The sequence below is a fragment of the Aphis gossypii genome, chromosome X (genome assembly GCF_020184175.1).
Source record: "Aphis gossypii isolate Hap1 chromosome X, ASM2018417v2, whole genome shotgun sequence".
In the NCBI taxonomy this organism is placed as follows: domain Eukaryota; kingdom Metazoa; phylum Arthropoda; class Insecta; order Hemiptera; family Aphididae; genus Aphis; species Aphis gossypii.
Genome location: NC_065533.1, coordinates 56,749,070 through 56,768,920, shown reverse-complemented (window position 1 = coordinate 56,768,920; position 19,851 = coordinate 56,749,070). Strand labels below are relative to the sequence as shown.

General features: G+C 28.1%; 1 protein-coding gene across 1 annotated transcript in view; it reads right to left on the bottom strand.

Annotated features, from left to right (window-relative positions):
* The window catches only part of LOC114129926 (nephrin-like), a 224,564-nt gene extending 214,031 nt beyond the window's left edge, over positions 1–10,533 (bottom strand). The window contains exon 1 of the mRNA XM_050205855.1: positions 10,400–10,533. The gene's annotated coding sequence lies outside the window, so the exon portion shown is untranslated. The remainder of the gene's footprint in view (positions 1–10,399) is intronic.
* Positions 10,534–19,851: the final 9,318 nt, after the last annotated feature.

Genomic DNA, 19,851 nt, shown 5'->3' with positions numbered 1-19,851 from the left:
TAATATGATGAAATGCAATTTGAATTATCTGGTTATAGTTTTTATTATTGAAAATCTTGAATAACAATTTAAAAATTAATAATTAAAAACCATCCATTCAGTATGAAATATACACATATTATGATGAATATTTCAATTATAAAATTTATTATGAATATATAAAATTTAAATTAAGTTCAACCCTTAATCAACAATAGTAACACATATATAATAAAAGTACAATTTTTAAGGTGTGTTACACTAGCCTCAATTAACCTCAGTCGTAGCACGATTAACTTCAGAAACTAGATAGAAACACAAAGAAAACAATCTGTAGTTGAGACCCATTAACTCTTTTTTGTTGAGTTACGTGCTTGAAGTAAATTTAAATGTACTGAACGAATAAAGAACATTTTTATGACCAACTGGAAATAACAAACTTTAATGTAGTCAGTAGCAACACATCAATTATTTTGTAAACTCTAATTATTAATTTTTGAACGTTGGTTAAAAAATATTGAAAAACATTACCAAGCATATTCGTTAAAACTGATTTATTTGGAGTTTTGGTATTTACTTTATAGTAGTTCTTCAATTTACCTAAATGACTCATCAAAAGAATACTTTATATTATACTTTTTCTCAATCAAATTTAACTTAGTCAAATATATAAATATGGATTTTCATTTTCAAACTGATTAACAGGTAGTTCAATAAATACTGCGATGTGTACAAGATCCGTTAAAATAAATATTATACGAATCTACTCAATTAAGATTTTAAACATTAATTACCTGCATCATTATATTTCTTACAATTATTAATTAGGTACAAATTGTATATTTACAAATTATTTTCTGTTGCTAACGATTAGAGGTGGTTCCGAATCAAAAAATATATCTATCATATCACTGGTTATCATGTTAAATTATTAAAATTATGATTTATAAAGAAAAATAACTCTAGATTTCTATAAAAACATTAAAGTATGAAAAAAATGATAAAATTTTTTATAACATTTCTGTTTTTATACTCAATAAACAGATTGGTATGTATAGGTTCTTGTTAAATAATTTTAGAAAAAATTGCTTTTATTATGCTTATATATTTTTTCCAATTTAAAAACTTAGAAATATGTTAACTTTTAAAATAAAAATACGCTTCATTTTATGAATTTATTGAAAGAATATTTAAAATGTATTTTTACGATTCATTAAAAATAAAAATAAAATTTGAAATAACAGTATATATTAATACATAATCATTGAACTAGAACGATGTTTGACTTTTTTGTTCATAATTACCTTTTAAACATAAATTAAATTAAAACTGTTAGGTATATTCTATGCTTAAATACATAATAAAACGATTTAAAACTGTTTAATTAACTTAAAACGAATTTCAATCAAGATTTTTATAATCTGTCATTGAAATCATTATTAAAAATTTAAGATTAATTTTAGATAAAATGCATTGGCTTCAAAAAAGATGATGATGGTGTTCATAATTTAGTTTTTTTTTTATTGAGTCTTTGTTTTAGTAAAATAGATTATTTTCAAGTCTGAAATTTAAAATATGAATTAACAAATAAGTACAAGATTATTTTAACAATTTACATTATTTATTTCATAATTAGCTACTTCCATCGTACAGGGGGTCTATTATATAATATGTATATCTTAGCATTATTTTATCTAAGATTATTTATAAACTAAAGGTAAAGACTCTGATGCGTTTTAACACAAAAATATAACCCATTGAAAAGATCATCATGCTTTATGAAATAGTAGTCAAATTCTGATAGTTAAGCATCAGTTATTCAGATCGCAATACACTTTAATTTTCTCAACTCTATTAATTTAAAAATGTGTAGTATAACCTTCCAAATAATCATTTAATCATACAGTTTTAATTATTCTTAAATATATTGTACTGGTGATAGGCATATGTAAATTCAAAAATCCAATAAAATCTATATTTCAAACAAAATAATCAAAATTTGACTAATTCATAAAGCTTGAGAGCTTTAATTTTCTGTAGTATTTTTGTTTATTGAAATGGTTTGATAATATTTTTCTGCACGAGCGTCACAGAAAAAAACTATAAATTGATTTCAAGTTTTGCCCCTTCATAAAAATATGGCTTCTTTTGTTCAACACAAGGAAAAGATGACAGATATAAAAAAAATATGTTAAATAAATTACACTATATTTCTATTATCTATATAGCTATAAGCTATAGTATGAAGTCATGTCTGCTTAAAAATTATTATTACTTATCTACTTACTTGTTTTAAATATATATGAAAACTATATAATAAATTATACGTAATTGTAAACCACGAACTCCATTAAAAATTTATTTCTGATAGAAATTATTGTTTTAAAATGTAAAACCATTTATCGTATTGGTTCACACGACGATCATAAACACTCGTGTAGCTGAATAACATTATATTTTTTTTTATGATCCGATTCAACAGTGTTTTTTTTTTTTATATAAAATAATAATATAGTTCAATAATATATAGGTAGTTCAATGATCATAGACAACTTAACATATTACAATATGTGTGGTTATCATTTTAGTATGTTTTAAATTTTCATATTTTGAAATTTATAACAATATTAACAATTTTAGTTACATTAATACAGTGTTTAATTTATTAACACTATTTGATCCATACAATTTCTGAGCACTATTGCCATTATTAAATATTATGTTATTCAGTATATTATATATTGTATTGAATAATAATAGTAAAACTAAAAAGATATACTGTGATTACAAAATACATTTGTTGAATTTTACCTATACCTATCGAAAATATTCTTACAAACATATTATTATATAAATTCTAAAAAAATATATAAATCATTTAGTTTTATTGAAAAATAAAAAAAAAAACGAAAATAAACGAAATTAGTCTACTCTTTAGTGACAAATATGAATATACCTCGTCAATAAGTAAGATAAGATATACCTAATTTAAATTCAATAATAACGATTTTAAACGGAAATGATCTGTCATCCTATACTTATAAAGATATTTTTTAATATATTAAATTTTATTTTCATATTAGTAAATTATAAGTTATAACTATCAGTAATATTATATGTTGAACCAATTTTTGTTAACTAAAAAATCACATGCATTCGTGTTATATCATATGACATATAGTAATTATTTCATGTACAATTATTATTACTTTTCTGTAATTAATTTATAACTAAATTAGTTAATACTGACGACCAGTGTGAATTGAATAAATAGCTTAAAAATAATCTGAAAATCTATTATAAAAATTCAATTGTATTTAATAATACGTTCAGCACAATATTCCGGTGAAAAGATCCACTTCCTTATGAATAACGTTATTTGAATTATAACAAATTTTATAAAATGATAATTTAGTTTTAAATAATAGAATTCATAACAATTTTAATTTAATAATGTATTCATTAAAAAAAAAAAAAATATATTGTGCAAAAACTAATATTTAATTTTATAGATCACTGTAAGAGAATCGTATAAAGAATTTCGTATTACATTTTCAAGTTATATGTAAGGTAAGTACCAATTTATATTAAACATAATTACCTATTTTATTATAATATAATAATATTAATATTATTTATAGGTATTACTATTTAATTTGAATTTGTAAACACAAAATAATTAATATATTTTTGAGATTTTGCCAAATTTTTTTGGTATTTATTTTAACTTCAAACACTTAAAAATAAACTTTAGTTAACTTTTTATGTTTCTGTTTTTGGTATTTTTTAAAAACTGCTTATATAAATAAAACACTTCGTAAAAAGAAAAACATTATCGTACAGAATTCAAAAATTTCAAATATTTAGTTTAAATAACACAAAAAAGTCAAAAATATTTTTAAACTTTTTTATAATCATATACCAAAAAAAATGAAACTTGATGAAACATTTAACTATTTATAATTATTTATTTTTGAATTACAAAATATAAAAAAAGGTTTTGACAAAAATTGGCTTTGGAAAAAATGTTTAGTCTTATTGAATTTTTTTTTATTTTATAAATTATTGAGAATCTTTTAATTTGGTACCATAAATTTCAAACTAGATCCAATTTTTTCTCTAAAACCACCTTCAATATTTATTATTAAAATATGTTATCTACTACATAAAGTAATGACAGTCAATAAAATAATTATGTACAGTGACCAGTATCCAATTTTATTATTTTACACATCAAAAGTTATTTAACCAAAAAATAAAAATGTTACTTGTTTTATTTTTTAATCCAATTGAAATATATTGTATACGAATAATAATTTGATCATTATAAAAAAATATGATTGTTATTTATTTGAAATAATCCTTAATATCAGTGGACATTGGGACCAATCATAGATTTTCGATAGATATGGATTATATAATACACCATTAACAAAATATATAGTATGTAACTATGATATAACAAACTTAATGATCAGATAGGAAATAATATTTATTTTTGTTGAGTACATTGACAGAACCAACTAATTTGATAAAAAAAAAAAAAAAAAACACTTGAAAATAATAAGAGATAATAGATACGTGTACATATATAATATGTAATGTATCTTTAGTACGAGTATAATATGTACATCATCAATGCCGGATAAACCATTAAACGCAGTAATAGTAGTCCAATGTAATTCGTGGAATCCCTAGGGCAGTGAAGAAATGCCATAAAAGTGAATTTGTATCAGTATTTCCTTATTTAATAATTGTGTTTATGTAATGTATTTATCTATTGTTGCAACAACAACTTTTCAAGTAGGTGTCATAGAACTGGCCAATATCTACAATCACAATTCACAGTTTATTGAAATTTAAATTATTTTCTCTTCTATCATTTTCTGCATATCAACAAAACTGTATTATGTGTTTTTTATTTGCCAAAAACATACTTTATTATTAATTTATGAGGTGATAGATGGAGTCTGATGAAAAATGTTTAGTCATTATATATTAATCTCATGATCAGATGTAATATTATCTAATTATTGTGATACGTTAGTCAACTTTTACGAATGGAAAAGAAACATTCAAAACAATTTGATTTAATAAATTTAGGTCGTTCAATTAGATCTTTATTTTTCAACCATACGATATTTTAACAATTAATTATTATCGTAAAAAATATGTAATTAGGCAATTTGTATTCACTCAAAATATTAGTCTCAAAGAACTTATAGTATTATAATCCTAAATAGTTGAATAAAATATGTTGATAGTGCAAAACGTATTGATAGGTACTTAAAGAGCCTTGTAAATATTTCCAAGAATAGACTAAAATGTAACGAAGTAAAAGTTCTAAGTTATGGAATTATATGGATTATTTTGTTCAATTTGTGTACAATATTAGAAAGCAATTATTTTCCAATGATAAGTAAAAATGTTTTCAATGGTCTAAGAATCAAAATCAAATATTAGTTAAAAAAAAAATCCTGGTATTATTCGAATATATGAGATTTGAGCTTATTAAACTACCTAAGAAAGTATTTAAAATCGTAATAATATATTTGCTTATTATTTTTATTTTACAATAATTTATGTAATAATTTAATCAAATAATAATCTTCGTTATTAGTTTTTAAGTTATAGTTTATCTTTATTATTGATTAATACTATAAATAATACATTTAATAATAATATTTACCAACAAATAATGTATAATATGTTTTATTATTAAATGTATACGTAGTAATAATATGTGTTACTATATTTATAGTACATAGTGTATCATATTTGTTTCAAAATTTGAAAGTAAAATTATGTTGGGTAAATTAATGATTAATTGGTATTCTGAGCCATTAGCATATTATTCTTATTATTTTCACAAGCTTGACTTAAACATTTCGAATATGGTTACTTCAAGTTTCAACAACAACTTAAAGTTTTAAACAATAATACCTATTGCTAAAATACTAAATGAAATGAAATTGTATTCTATACCTGCGTTTATTATTTACATAAATTAAGAATAATAATTATGTTAGATATATATGTAAATAAGTCATTATTGAATGTTTGAGGTACTTATTTGATATTATTTTTAATAAACCTAACCAATTTAATTTTTATCGAGTGATTTTTTAAATTAACATTTTTCAATGGTTTTGTCAGATACAATGACTGATTGATTATTACTTTCAAGACACCAGATGTATGATTTCTTTCGTTTCTTTTTTTTAGATAAACATTTTATTTTTTTCAGACGATTGACTTTGAATACAACTCAAGGTGAAAAAATGTATTTGGTAAAACTTTTATCAAGTTTATATTAATATTTGGTGAATTGAAATCTTCTAAACCTTTAGAGATGTATAAAAATATCAGATTATGATAAAGTTTTTTAATACAAATCTTCAATTATTGTAAATTCTGAACTGTTGTTAGACATTTTTCGAAAAACTTATTTATTATGTAAGTGTCTATTAATATAATATACTGCAATAATAATAAAATTACAGTTTATATACTATTAATAATATATGAAAAACTAGGTAGGTCGTTTTACATTATAGTAAATTTCAATAAGACCTTGTCATTGGTAGGTTACTATTGTGTATATTATAGGTAGGTTTATATGGATAGTAAATATATTCATATCATGTTTATTAACGGAATCTATAAATAGAATATTATAATGGTAAACGCACAACAATATAGTAACATTTACATTAAACTGTTATTAATCTAATACTGTGAAAATGTTTTAAATCAATATTCGACTTAATAGTTTTTGTTTTGTTTTTAGTATTGATAAATGGCTATAATAATAATCAAACAACAGTGTTCATAACCATTATTATTTTCATAAATCGTAAAATTTTGTTACACGCTTAAGTAAGCATTAAAGAAAATATAGAAAACATTAAATAACAAGCACATTATCTGAATATCTTATATATTGTTTTATTTTTTTTATGTTTATCTATTCAATGCACTAATACAAATGATACGTCATTATTTATTTAAAAACATCAGAAATATTGTGTTCCGATAGTATTATTTATACACCAATATTTTGATTCATAAACACGCGTTTATAATTAATGTATACGCTTACGCTGTTTACACGTGTTTTATGTGTATATGCTACTGTAATAATATATAAGTGCATTAATCTATGTAACTATTTGAACGTTTCGAAATTTTTTTCTAAAAAAAAAAAAAACGAAAAAATTAGATAGGTGTCTACTATTAATTCAATAACAGGTATTAAAAGTTTACCGTTAATATAACGCTCTATTCAATAAGATATTATTCGTCTGATTGTATGTTCGTGTGACACGATCGCTCAGTATCATTACTCATTAGCACAGCTTCGCCGAAAACACAAGTACACCGTCGCCCGACGCTTCCCGACCGCACAGGTCTTGCGAGGTGTATGCCACGACCCTCACCGCGGCAAACCGATCGTTTTCTGTTTTTTTTTTTCCCCGATCGCAAATACGCACACGATTTCCGTTTTGCTTATCGGTGTCCTAATTCCGATATAGGACGACTAGTGATGTTTAAATTAACGGTCGTCTTTGATTTTCCCTCCGTGGGCACTGGCCACGTCCCTGACACGGAAACGTCACTGGAACACTTTACTTTAATATGTTTTAATGATGTTACATTCGTTACGATACGACATCGTGTCGAACTATAACTATTGCGTTGCCGATCTGTCGTGTCATGTCGAAATCGCCATCGCACAATAATGTTCCCATAGAATGTGTATAAGAATTTAAAATCGCGTACCTATACTCAGATACTTCAGCTCGGAGATAGGGTTTTAAAAAAAAATATATCAATACATTTGTATGTCGATCAAGTGTCGTAGCATAATTGCTTTGCGAAATTATGGTAAACAATAATAAAATATATAGGTGCTCATATAGTAGATCCTATGCGCGAAGCCGGTTAAACGGAAATTACCAACCAATCTCTGAGATCAAAATATTCAAAATGATGTTATAATAAGATATACACAGCCGTGTGCCAGCGTAAAAATAACGAAATTATGAATAACATTACCACATTAAATTGTAATATTAAACAGTTTTTCTCTTTTCTTTAGATTGAAAAGGTTAATTGTTTGCTTGTATACTTATTTTTTATATTGCATGTTTAAAGTTCATCTTAGAAAAAAAAATCAATACTAATGTGCACAAATTCGTACTTCCATCATGCACTAAAAACAGAATTAATTTAAAATATTCAAACATCAACGGTTACGATCACGATCGCTCTTGAAATGTTATAAGTGTACCCACAAATCGCGATCCTCGGCAGACATAATAGTATACAATTATATAATTATATACTCAACATGAAGGAAATACGGTAAGGTTATAAAAGGTTCGCATCCAGTTACTCTATTCGATGTACAAGAGACGAAAAGTGACACACCGAATTCTATGACACAGTCTTAAAAACCAAACTAATTATTTGAGACTGTATTATGCGATTCGCAAGTAATCTCAATGTGTCTTTTAATACAATTTATGTTCAGTGAATGTACCTAATAATATACTAAACTACAAAAATTCTTATGTATAACAAAAACTTCAGTCTACAAAATGATGATTACATTTTAAAAATGAAGTAGGCTAGAAAAAAAAACTATTAAATGAAAAAGTCCGATCGCTCTGCTGTAGATTTCGATTGTAACTCGTGAAATTGAGTTGTACTCAGTAATTGATGATTTTAATTTGAATTCAATGATAAACCATACCCCACGAAAAAAGATTCTGAGCAAAAATAAAAAACTATTTTTTTTTTCAAAAACATCGCATTTATATTATTATACTCGTATTATTAATGATCATAATATTTTACAATAATATTATATTATTGTTATTACATAATTTATAAACTTACAATTCTGACGTACGGTAGAATAGTATTAATAGGTTCGTGATATAAACAGCTTAAAATTAGTCCAAATATTAGGACAGTTTAATAGTGTACGGAAAATGATAATTTAAGTAATAGTGTGGCAATGTTTCGAGTTTCTATGGATAATATTTTTGAATAACTAACAAGTTACTAACTCGTGATTTTTATTTTATATTCGAATATCTGAATTTTTCAAAATTTCAATTTCAATTAAAAATTAATATACATAGTTTACCTACCTATCGGTAATATGATTTTTTTTTTTTTTGTTCGTTCCATTAAGAAAAGATGATGAGTTATCTCGTTTTCAATTTTTAAAAATAGAAAAAAATAAAAGAATTACAATTTAAATGTGAATTTTCAACTATAAAATTTGTCAATTTTCCTAGTTTTATATAACTGGAACTCCAAAAGCAATAAATGTTATACATATGTATAATATTATTCATTGTGTATTTTTTAATTACTTTAAGTACAACCTATGAAAACCTAATTCTATTTATACTCAAAACCACTCTCAAAAATGAAAATTGAAGAATTTTTACTGCTATAAAAAGATTCGACAGGCACAAAAATAAATAAATACAAAATATATTGTCAGCAAGCAATATAATGCATTCTCTCTCTCTTTACATTTGAATCAATTATATATCATAGTAAAATAAATTTAACCTATATATCATCATTTTGCTAAAAAATTTAAACAATTTTTAAACACGACTAGATTATACTTTTAAACGGATGAAATTTCTTCTCGGAAGTTTTGATACAATAAGCACACATGAGTTTATTGCTACATATTTTATAAATAAATTTAATATTTTTGGTTTTACATATTTTATACAATTTTGTTACAAACTTTCGAGGATTTTTTTTTTTTTGTGTGTGACCTATTTATTTTAATGTATAATAGATATAAATATTACATATGTAATAATATATTTGCCTTAACATTATAATCACGGTACATTCGAATTGCGTCTCCCAAAATAACACACAATTTTTAAATTATCCAAACTGAATTCCGACTACGTTATTACAATATAGTTTGTCTGAATTAAGTCCCGACTTTCGTGATGACGAAACCACATTTTTAATCATAATTATATTTATAATTAAAGTATGGACAATTTGTTCCAAGGCTGTGCCATTATACTATGTCGTTATAGAGACACAAATGAAAAAAGAAATGTTTCATTTAAACAGTCAAACCACATTTAAGGGTGACTCAATAATTTTCATAATCTTTTTAAAAAAAATTTTGACTCAACTCGGATGCATCCCCTAATCGAATCATGTAATTATTACCAAAATAATAGTTATTATTATTATTATTATTATTATTATTATCATTAATATGATTACCGACGACATTATAATTGATATTGTTCTCGCGCGTATTGTATTAGATAAAAATTTTCTTTCCCAATAATTACGACAATAATATCATTATTGTATTTCATCGTATCAAAATATTATAAAACGCGACAGTACTCACCGATGGCTGAAGACGACCGTGAACACGCGGACTTCGCGGCACGTGCTGCTCGCGGGACCTCCGGAGGATATTATAGCGGCGGCGGCGTGCTACACTTCCGGTCGGCTACGACTGGCCGCCCGTCGTGTTCGGCTGACACTGCTTTCGTCGGGCGGCGCGGCCGTTTAAAGTTTGAATCGGCAGCGCCATACGGCGGAGGTTGTATGTGCCGCTGCCGTATAATATATGATGTATAAGGATTTAAGGGTAGGTACGCGAGTTTCACCCTCTGCCGACGTCGCCGTCGCCACCACCACCGTTCCAGAGCTTACGGTATACGTTTTAACAGTATACGACGACGACGGCGGCGGCGGCGTGCATTTTATTTATATTATAATATATATATATATATTATTATAATGTTTGTCAGACGCTGTTAGTGTACGTTCACAAGTATAGCGAACGGATACCACACAGCTTTAAATATATATATATATATTATTATAATGTTTGTCAGACGCTGTTAGTGTACGTTCACAAGTATAGCGAACGGATACCACACAGCTTTAAATATATATATATACATTTATTTATTTACTTCCGATATACTTCCGATACACGTCGAGTGCGTAGTGGCATCACGGGGCGGTACAGTTATACGAAAAAGTAAAATAACAACGGTGAACAACGCGTTGATTTCTCGCACTCGAACGCGTGTTTATTATTTATCGTTTATTATTTTTCTGAAAACGTGTCTGTGTAAATGCGTTCCCGAGTCGAACTCGTTTATAACAATATGTATTATGCTAACGATTTATACAGCGCCTTTGTGGCGTTAAAAAAAAAAAAAACAATAATAAATAATAATATAACATTATCACTGCGATAAAATATGTTTAAAAATTTGTCTACGTTTGTATAATAATAACTATAATATCGGTGGTAATATTTGAAACTCTTCGAATTCTGATCTTAATCTGTAGATATGATATACGTTTCTGTTTTTCGTGATATATGACAATTTTCGGTCCCCTGTGTCAACTGTAAATTATTTCTGACATTTTTGACGTAATAGAATCAAAATTTGAACTAGTATAGTTAGTGTTTTGCGATCTATAAAAATGGATTAAATATGATATATAAATACTAGGAATTAATGTCAATAGCTATTTCCTAAATTTATTTTTTATTTTTCTAAAACCAATTTCAAAGTCTTTTTTTCTAAGTATAAACATTTTAATAACTGAAAAATGACTCGTTCTATTTTTGCATTAAATAAATTATATAATTTTTAAAATATATATCCACTTAATTTACAATAAAAATAGGCCTTTTCATTTGAAAAAAAAATTGTTTTACAAGAAGACACACCTTGTTATATTTTCTGAGTATATAAAACCTCAAGAATTTGAAAAAAAATGGGATGATCATGCTTGAAAAATCATTCTGTATATATCTTATAAATTAGCTGAAAACATACGTTTCTTGCATCAACAGCGATTTAAATTCATGCTCAAAGTTTTCAAAGTGAAATTGTACTTATATTTTATTAAATACCATTACCATGTTTTTTTTTATTTAGCTTACTTTTCATAAACGTAGCCATAGTTGAATATTGCTTTAAGCTAATATTTTAAGTTACAACTGTCCTCAACTCGAAACTACATTAATGGTGACTACTAACTTATACGTCATGAAAGTAACTGTTATATTAATGCAGAAACTTCTTCATAATAGTCGATTATCATGTCATTAATTTATTAACGAATAAAAAGAAAGATATATAATATGATAATATGATCGCAACAAATAGATACGACTCTATATTATAATAAATATTGTCTTTCACCTTCTCATGATTTTTCTAGATAAATAAAACACAGATTTCAATATTATTTAAAAACCATTGACGACGTCTTTTTAAAACGACTAAAATAACTTTGATCGAGACGGGTTTCTGAAAAGAATATTATCATTCCATATTATCATTATCTACAGCAAACATTTTTTTTTATAAATAATTCAATGTACCCATGTAATCATTAAATATTTGACAAATGATTTAATATTTTTTTAATTTAAAGTTACCCTTATAAATACTTATAAGTCATTATAGTGTACGATTTATTTTATTTTGTAGTTTTAATACTGACGATCGTTTTTATCGATTCGATCGATCACATTCATCATTGGATTATATTTATACGCGATGTGTGTGCGTGAGTGCACCATGCGGTTAAAAGACAGTCCTGCGGTATGTTATTATCGTTATTATTATTATTATTACAATAACATTAAGAATTACGATTTAAATTTATAATTATTAGCGAGTAGTATTTAGTCGAGTCAGGCGATAGTTGTATGATGTTGTTTGAGAAATACAACAGTTAACATTTTCTAAATGCCGTAGTGTATAATTTATTTTTAATTATTAAGCCATCCTTAGCCGTTGTCGCCTACATTAGGTATAATTAATTATAACTAAGAAATTGCATGGTACTCACAGTTTTAGAATCATAGTAGGTAATTTGATTATATATTACGGGTATTGTACGCAAAGTGGACGATGAGATAAATGTTGACAATATTATCTCCCTTCCGTTTATTATGATAGAACTTTTTACAAGGAAATAAAAACATGAAACTGTGACATTTCTTTATTAAGAACCGTCTAGAACATTGGAATTCAAGGTCTTTATAGTGTATAGTTTTAATAGTATAATATATTTTAAAAAATAATTCACATTGTTCAAATGTACCCATACAGCAATAGAACCTTTCAATAACTCTTTGAACCATGCATTCACTGTTGAACGAACATTTACAAAAAACCAGACTATAATAATAGATCGAGTCATTCACTAAGAAAACCCGAGAAATTTTAACAAAAGAATTTTATTAATTTTTTCTATTTTGCAAAACTTCTATTTTTAAACAACATATATTTTATATTTTAAAAACAAAATCTACATTTTAAATTACTTCTCTAATATTAAAAAATAATAATACATTTAACTTTATTAACGGTTTTTTTTTATGTATATTTAAACTAATAACTAAATCATAAATACCTACTATTAAAAAAATAATTAAAAATTGGGTAAGTGGCTACTGTTCTACTCTATAATAGTTGCCTCGAGTGAGTTACTGTAATGAATGTGTTAGGTTTGAATTCAATGATAATATAATAACTATGCTTGAAATTTATATTACAGTTATATTACAAAAATAGATTTATCGTTGAAACTATTGAAAAATATTTCATAATAAATTTGAAAGTCGGAGCCGCAAAAGTACTTGAACAGCTTATTTATTATGCCGTATATCCATAATAATGTACATCTTATTAAAATACATTAAATAAATGCAAACATAATGATATGAAATTTAATTGAGACAATGATTTATACAGTTCATTAATTAAAATAATCAACTGAAACAGTTATGTTAATGGATGGCAGCATTCGTAAAAATGGGTATGTTAACTACCTATTATCATGCATAACGCAATACATTACACCTAGTATACTTAATTACAATAAATGTAACTATTATGTATACATTGTAAAAATTAAAATATAACTATACAATCTAGGCGCAATGAATCGATTTCTTTTCTTAACCTTTGAAGATCCTCGAGGCTTGAGTCTTAAATATATTTAATAATGATGTAATATACATAGTTATTATAGGTACATAATTTTTGAGTTGTAAGTCGATTTTGTTTTGAAACTCAAGTTGTAGAGAATTTATCGTAAATGATGATTCATAACAAAGAAATCATGCGATTTATAGACTTCTCATCTTAATACAAAAACAATTATTTTGAAACTTTCATTTATCACAAAATCGTAGCGGTGCCCAAACGGCACCATGATAATGAATAAAAGGATGTACACATAAACGCATACTAATGCAAGGAGTAGACAAAAGATGTAAATTTTTAACTCTATTGTGATTAGCAAAGGCGTTCACTTATACATAAAATATTTTTCTTCACTCTTCATATTAAGATTATTTAGTTATTTAAATCGGTATAATGGGTTTAAACAGAACATTTCATTCATGCGATTTATTAGAGTGTATAACAATTGCGGCTAAACTATATATTTTATATTGTATTGGATTGTTTATAAAACAACTATACTGTAGTATACTGTTTGTATACTTTCAAAGTAAAATGCAATAATTTTAATGTGTACACTTTGATATTGAAAACAATGTTTCCAAAAAGAAAACGAGTTCCCCGACTGTTGGAGTCAATACAAATAAAATAAACCTATATAATAATATGTAGTCTGTCACCTGATGTAAATACTTGCAGGATATATAAATCATAAAAACTGTTTGTCACGTATGTTGACCTAACATACGTGACATACAATAAAGAATCTATATTCTATATTAATAATCCGAAGTAATATTACAATGCACAAATGCACAATAAAAATTTAATCATGCAGTTTTATATTACAAAGATACAAAGTATTTAAATACGATCTAGTTGTACAACAGATGTTAATACCGTATAATGTATATTAAATTTATTGGAATTTTATACAGGAGGAAATTATTAAGTAATTTTTTTAAAAGTACCATTACCGTTTTTAGAAATTTTATTTTTACATAATTTTAATCAATAAAAAAACCTAAATATTTATCTATTATTATTACTTTATTATTAAGTGTTTTTATTTTTAAACACTGTTTGGATTTTTAATTTACAATTCTGGAGCTGGTTTATTATAACCAAATCTGGATACATTAAATCGTCCATATAACCATAATGTAAGCGATCAAAAACTTATCGAATGATTCGACGGATTTCGGAAAAATGTAATACGTACGCATTACTATGTACTCAAATAATAATAACTCGGTAAATCAAACGTTAAAGTCGTAAGCTTTGGTATTCGGTCCGCAATAATACTAAACGCTCTTGTAAATCTCAAATACTATGTATTACTGTAATAGTATTACAACCGCTCGTTGAAAATTCGATATTGAAAATCATTATTGGAAGTAATATTGGGCTCTAGTTCGGCGATATTTTAAATTCGTCGGCTGACGATTTCGGCAATAAATATTATAAAACTAATCAGCTGCATGTAGTCGTGGAAACCCGAACAACTAAAAATATAATAATATTACATTCGACGCTCGCCGTGTCAACGAGTAGAGTTTATTAGTTAAAAAAAAAAAACCCCGTCGCGTTATCGTGTCGTATCGTCAATTTTTTCCGTCTCTTTCACACATTCGCCCCCGTCACACCATGTCGTGCGGTCCTTGCAAGGAGGAGGTGAGCTGCGAGGAAATACCGGAAGACGACCCGGAATACGAGGCGCTGACCAGGCTGTACGACCGGATGTTCAACTCGCGGGGCGACGCTTGCTGTCCGGCGGACCCGGCGGCCGGCCACGCGTACGGCGCCCCGCCCGTCGACCCGCCGGACCGCGGCCACTGCGAGTGCCTGCTGACGCCGTCGTCGCAGGCCGACGTGCAGTCGGCGCCGACGGTCGCGCACGACTACTGCCACGACCCGTCGTCGCTGTGCAACTCGCCGATAAAGCGGGCCGACCGGCTGCTGACGGCCGCGCTGCTCCGACAGCGGAAGGACGGGCCGGGCGGCGCGGCGGCCGAGGGCGACGTCAAGCACCTGACGGACGCCCTGCCCCCGTTCAAGTCGTGCAAGCCGCGCAAGCCGGGCACGCTGAACTCGGCGCTGTTCGGGCTCGACCTGGAGCACTGGATGACCGCGGCCACGGGCGGCGACGGCCGCGACGACGGCGCCAGCCGGGCCGCCTACGACCTGGCCGCGGCCGAGGCGTACTGCAAGCACGCCGGCGCCGTCGAGGCCGCCGAGATAGCCGTCATCCACGAGCCGGCCGGACACCTGGCCGAGGTGGCCGCCCGGTTCGGCGCCCAGTCGTACAGCGGCGCGGGCGGCGCCGGCGGATCGGCCGACTGTTCGGGCGGCGACGGCGGCGACAGCACGCCCGTCGTGGTCGTGGCGTACGTCGGCAGCACCAGTCCGTCGGCCGACGACGAGTGACGACCGATACGATTGTCCCGACGGAGGAGACGCGACTTTGCGACGCGTAGTTTGTCGGTTTGTCGTCTGTATAACGATGTATTACAATATAATGTACCTGTATAATAAAATATTCGTTTTTATCCGTCCGCGAAGTGTTTATCGTTTCCTGCAGCTGCACGAAATAATTGGGGGTAGGCCCGGTATGCTACTGACTATTAGGAAAGATTTATTTTATTACGTGGTGACACGCGGCACGACCACGTCATGTCGAGTACCGCATTTTTGGGTTTCCGATTTTGACTGTTATCCTTTTTGTGACGAGGTTTTTTATTTTTATTTTTTTTTTTTATTTTAAGAATATTAAAAAAGTAAACGTTTTTTAACAACATTTATTAAATACTACGTATACAAGTATTTTGACTTGGCCGACGAAATTTTATTGATATTTAAAAAAAAAATAAACCAAACAAAAACGAACATTTCAAATGCAATTACCTAATTTTAAAATAAGTTAAATATTTTTTTTTAAAAAAAAAAATGGAATTATGTAAAGAAAAGGTGAAATTATCAAGTATCAACGACTTATACTTTTTGAATAATAACAAAAATATTGAAAATCGTTCGAGGATAAATCGTTATCGTAATGCGATTTCGTGAAAGTTTAAAATTCAAACGCTCATAACATTTTTCCTATAATGAAGCTTCGATTATTCTTTAAAGACATTTTAAGAAAAACTTATGGATAAGTTAGTGTTGAATTGTTCAACCTTAGATATAAATACAAGAAACTTTATGAATTTTCAACTACAAAATTTCTTGTAAATGTTCACAATTTTGACATATTTAAACCTAACCTAACCTAACCTCGACCTGTCCTGTAAACACGCCACTGGGTCTTTGACCGTTTTGACTCCTGTCTCCTCCCGCACCTTTCATCAAACGATTTTTACGACCCATGAAAGTGAGCCTGTAAAAAACCACGAATTTTCTCACGTCTTATTTCGTCGTAGAAATGCTCTTATTTTGTTTTCTACCGATGTCAACCCACATCATACCGGTTGGCATTATAATATATGCTTTACATAACTACATTTGGTACGGTAGTACAATAAATAGTAATAAAATATTGTTTTAGTATATATACTATTGCACTGTGTTTATGAAATTTACTTTATTTACTGTATGCGTTTACGCGCACGAATAAAATCGTTATCAGTAGGTTACCGGAATTGTTGGACGTATAATTATTTATTTCCATGAGAAGGAATGCTGTGGAATGGATATATATTTCTTGTATTGAGCTAGTTTATTTTAAGGCAGCAGAAGTGTTAGGAGCAATCAATGTCGCCCGAAAGAAAATTACGAAATAGCTTTTTAATAGCGTGAGCTTTTCTTTAAGTGGTCGGTAGGTACATTTTAAAACTGGTTCGTATATATCGCAGAATGTGTGTGTGTGTGTGTGTGTGTGTGTGTGTGTGTGTGTGTGTGTGTGTGTGTGTGTGTGTGTGTGTGTGTGTGTGTGTGTGTGTGTGTGTGTGTTAAAGTTAAAAGAAATGAACTGTAACAAATTGTTTTAAACTGATTCAATAATCTAATTTCGTTTAGATGTACTATTAATCCGATTCAATGGAAATGTTCCAAATTAAAGCGGTGAGCAATAAATAATTATGAAGGACGAAGAATCGCAAAAAGTACCACAGTTTATTTGATAACATCTAAATTACGCATCGCTTCATTTCAAATAGTTTTGTTATGAGAACTGAGAAATTTAATATTGAGTCAAAAATAACGATAACATCTTATAAATGTGATAGAAAATTCGATGTTTATAATAGTATAATAATATCGTAATAATCTTACGCTTGTAGCGTCCTAAACAACTATTTATATAATCTTTAGATGTCCATTATTATACGGAGGTATACGCATTATTAACAACAATATTGTTTAAGGGTACGACATGTAAAATGTTGGGTAATCGCTACTCACTTACCAGTGTCTTGGCGCTGTATATCATAATATGCTGCAGACAATGCTTTCGAGACTCTCATGCGTGAACAACAATAATTGTTCGTGTACGATAAACTCTGAGAAAAATAAAGAAAAAAATTCAGTATAAAGTTTACTAGGGAAAACTAAAATTTTAATTGACGTATTTAATTGATTTAAAACAATAGTGAAGTTAGAAGCTGTTACTTGGACTTGGTTTTGAAGTTATAGCCATTTAAAGTTTATCATTTATCGAGATAATCGACCGTCAGGCAGTTCGACACTCAACTTTTTTGAATGATCACACGATTGTATTGACATGTGAAGGGTATAAGTTATGTACTTTTATTTTGTATACATAAACAATTATGTACGTATTGTATTTATAATTTTTATTTGTATGCATGATGTATTTAAGTAACACAATTAATATAGCACTACGTACTATGTTCTCTTTTTTTCATATTTATAAACTGAAAAAAATAACCCCCGAATACGGGACGACATTTTGGCGATCAAGAGTACTTGCGCTATTCAAAGGTTTCACTGCAAGTAAGTACATATTATTCACGAGTGTCAACATATTTACAGCATGTATTTTATATGATCAATAAATATTGTGACGTTTTATTGTTTTGTAAACAAATCACAAAAGGAACGAACAACTTGTGGTACGATTAAACCTGTAGGAAACCAAAACTATAATAACTCGTGTTCTAACTATTTTTCCTCTATTTTTCATGTCTGGTTAATGGATGACCTACATCTTTGAGTAATCACTAATCGCCACACACAATATTATCATATGACTTTTGGAAATAGATTTAAAAAAATTAAATTAATAATCATTTTCAAGTTTTCCGCAACGATCAACGAGGGTAAAAGTCACAGTAGAGTATTGATAATTTTAGTAAATAACATTGGCTAGTGATACATATATGTGTTATATGATTCATATGTACAAATTTAAATTGGTTTAAAACTAGTTTTTAGAATTCTCTTGCATTTTATGATGATATTTCGGTAAATTTATAATCAAATAAGAAATGGTCATCACTAAAATTGATATTTTCATGATATTGTTATATTAAAGTAATTTATTTTGCAATAAGTATTTTAGTAGATGGTCTATTTTTTTTAAAAAAACATTTGTTGAAACATGTACATATCTATGATTTTTCGTTATTAAATTAAAACGAGTAATATTAAAAATTATTTCAAATAAATAGTTTTTTACGGATACCTACAATCTTATCCAAATCTTAATGCTCATAAAAATAAAATGTGACTTAGTTTTATTATAGTATTATTATCTTAAAATTAATTAAATATTAATATTCTTTCAATTTTTTTTTTGTGTGGGCTTAAATTTATACCTGATTTAGACGAAATTTGTAAAATTTTGCAAATGTTTAAATTATTATATACTTATAGCTAGAAGTTCATAAAA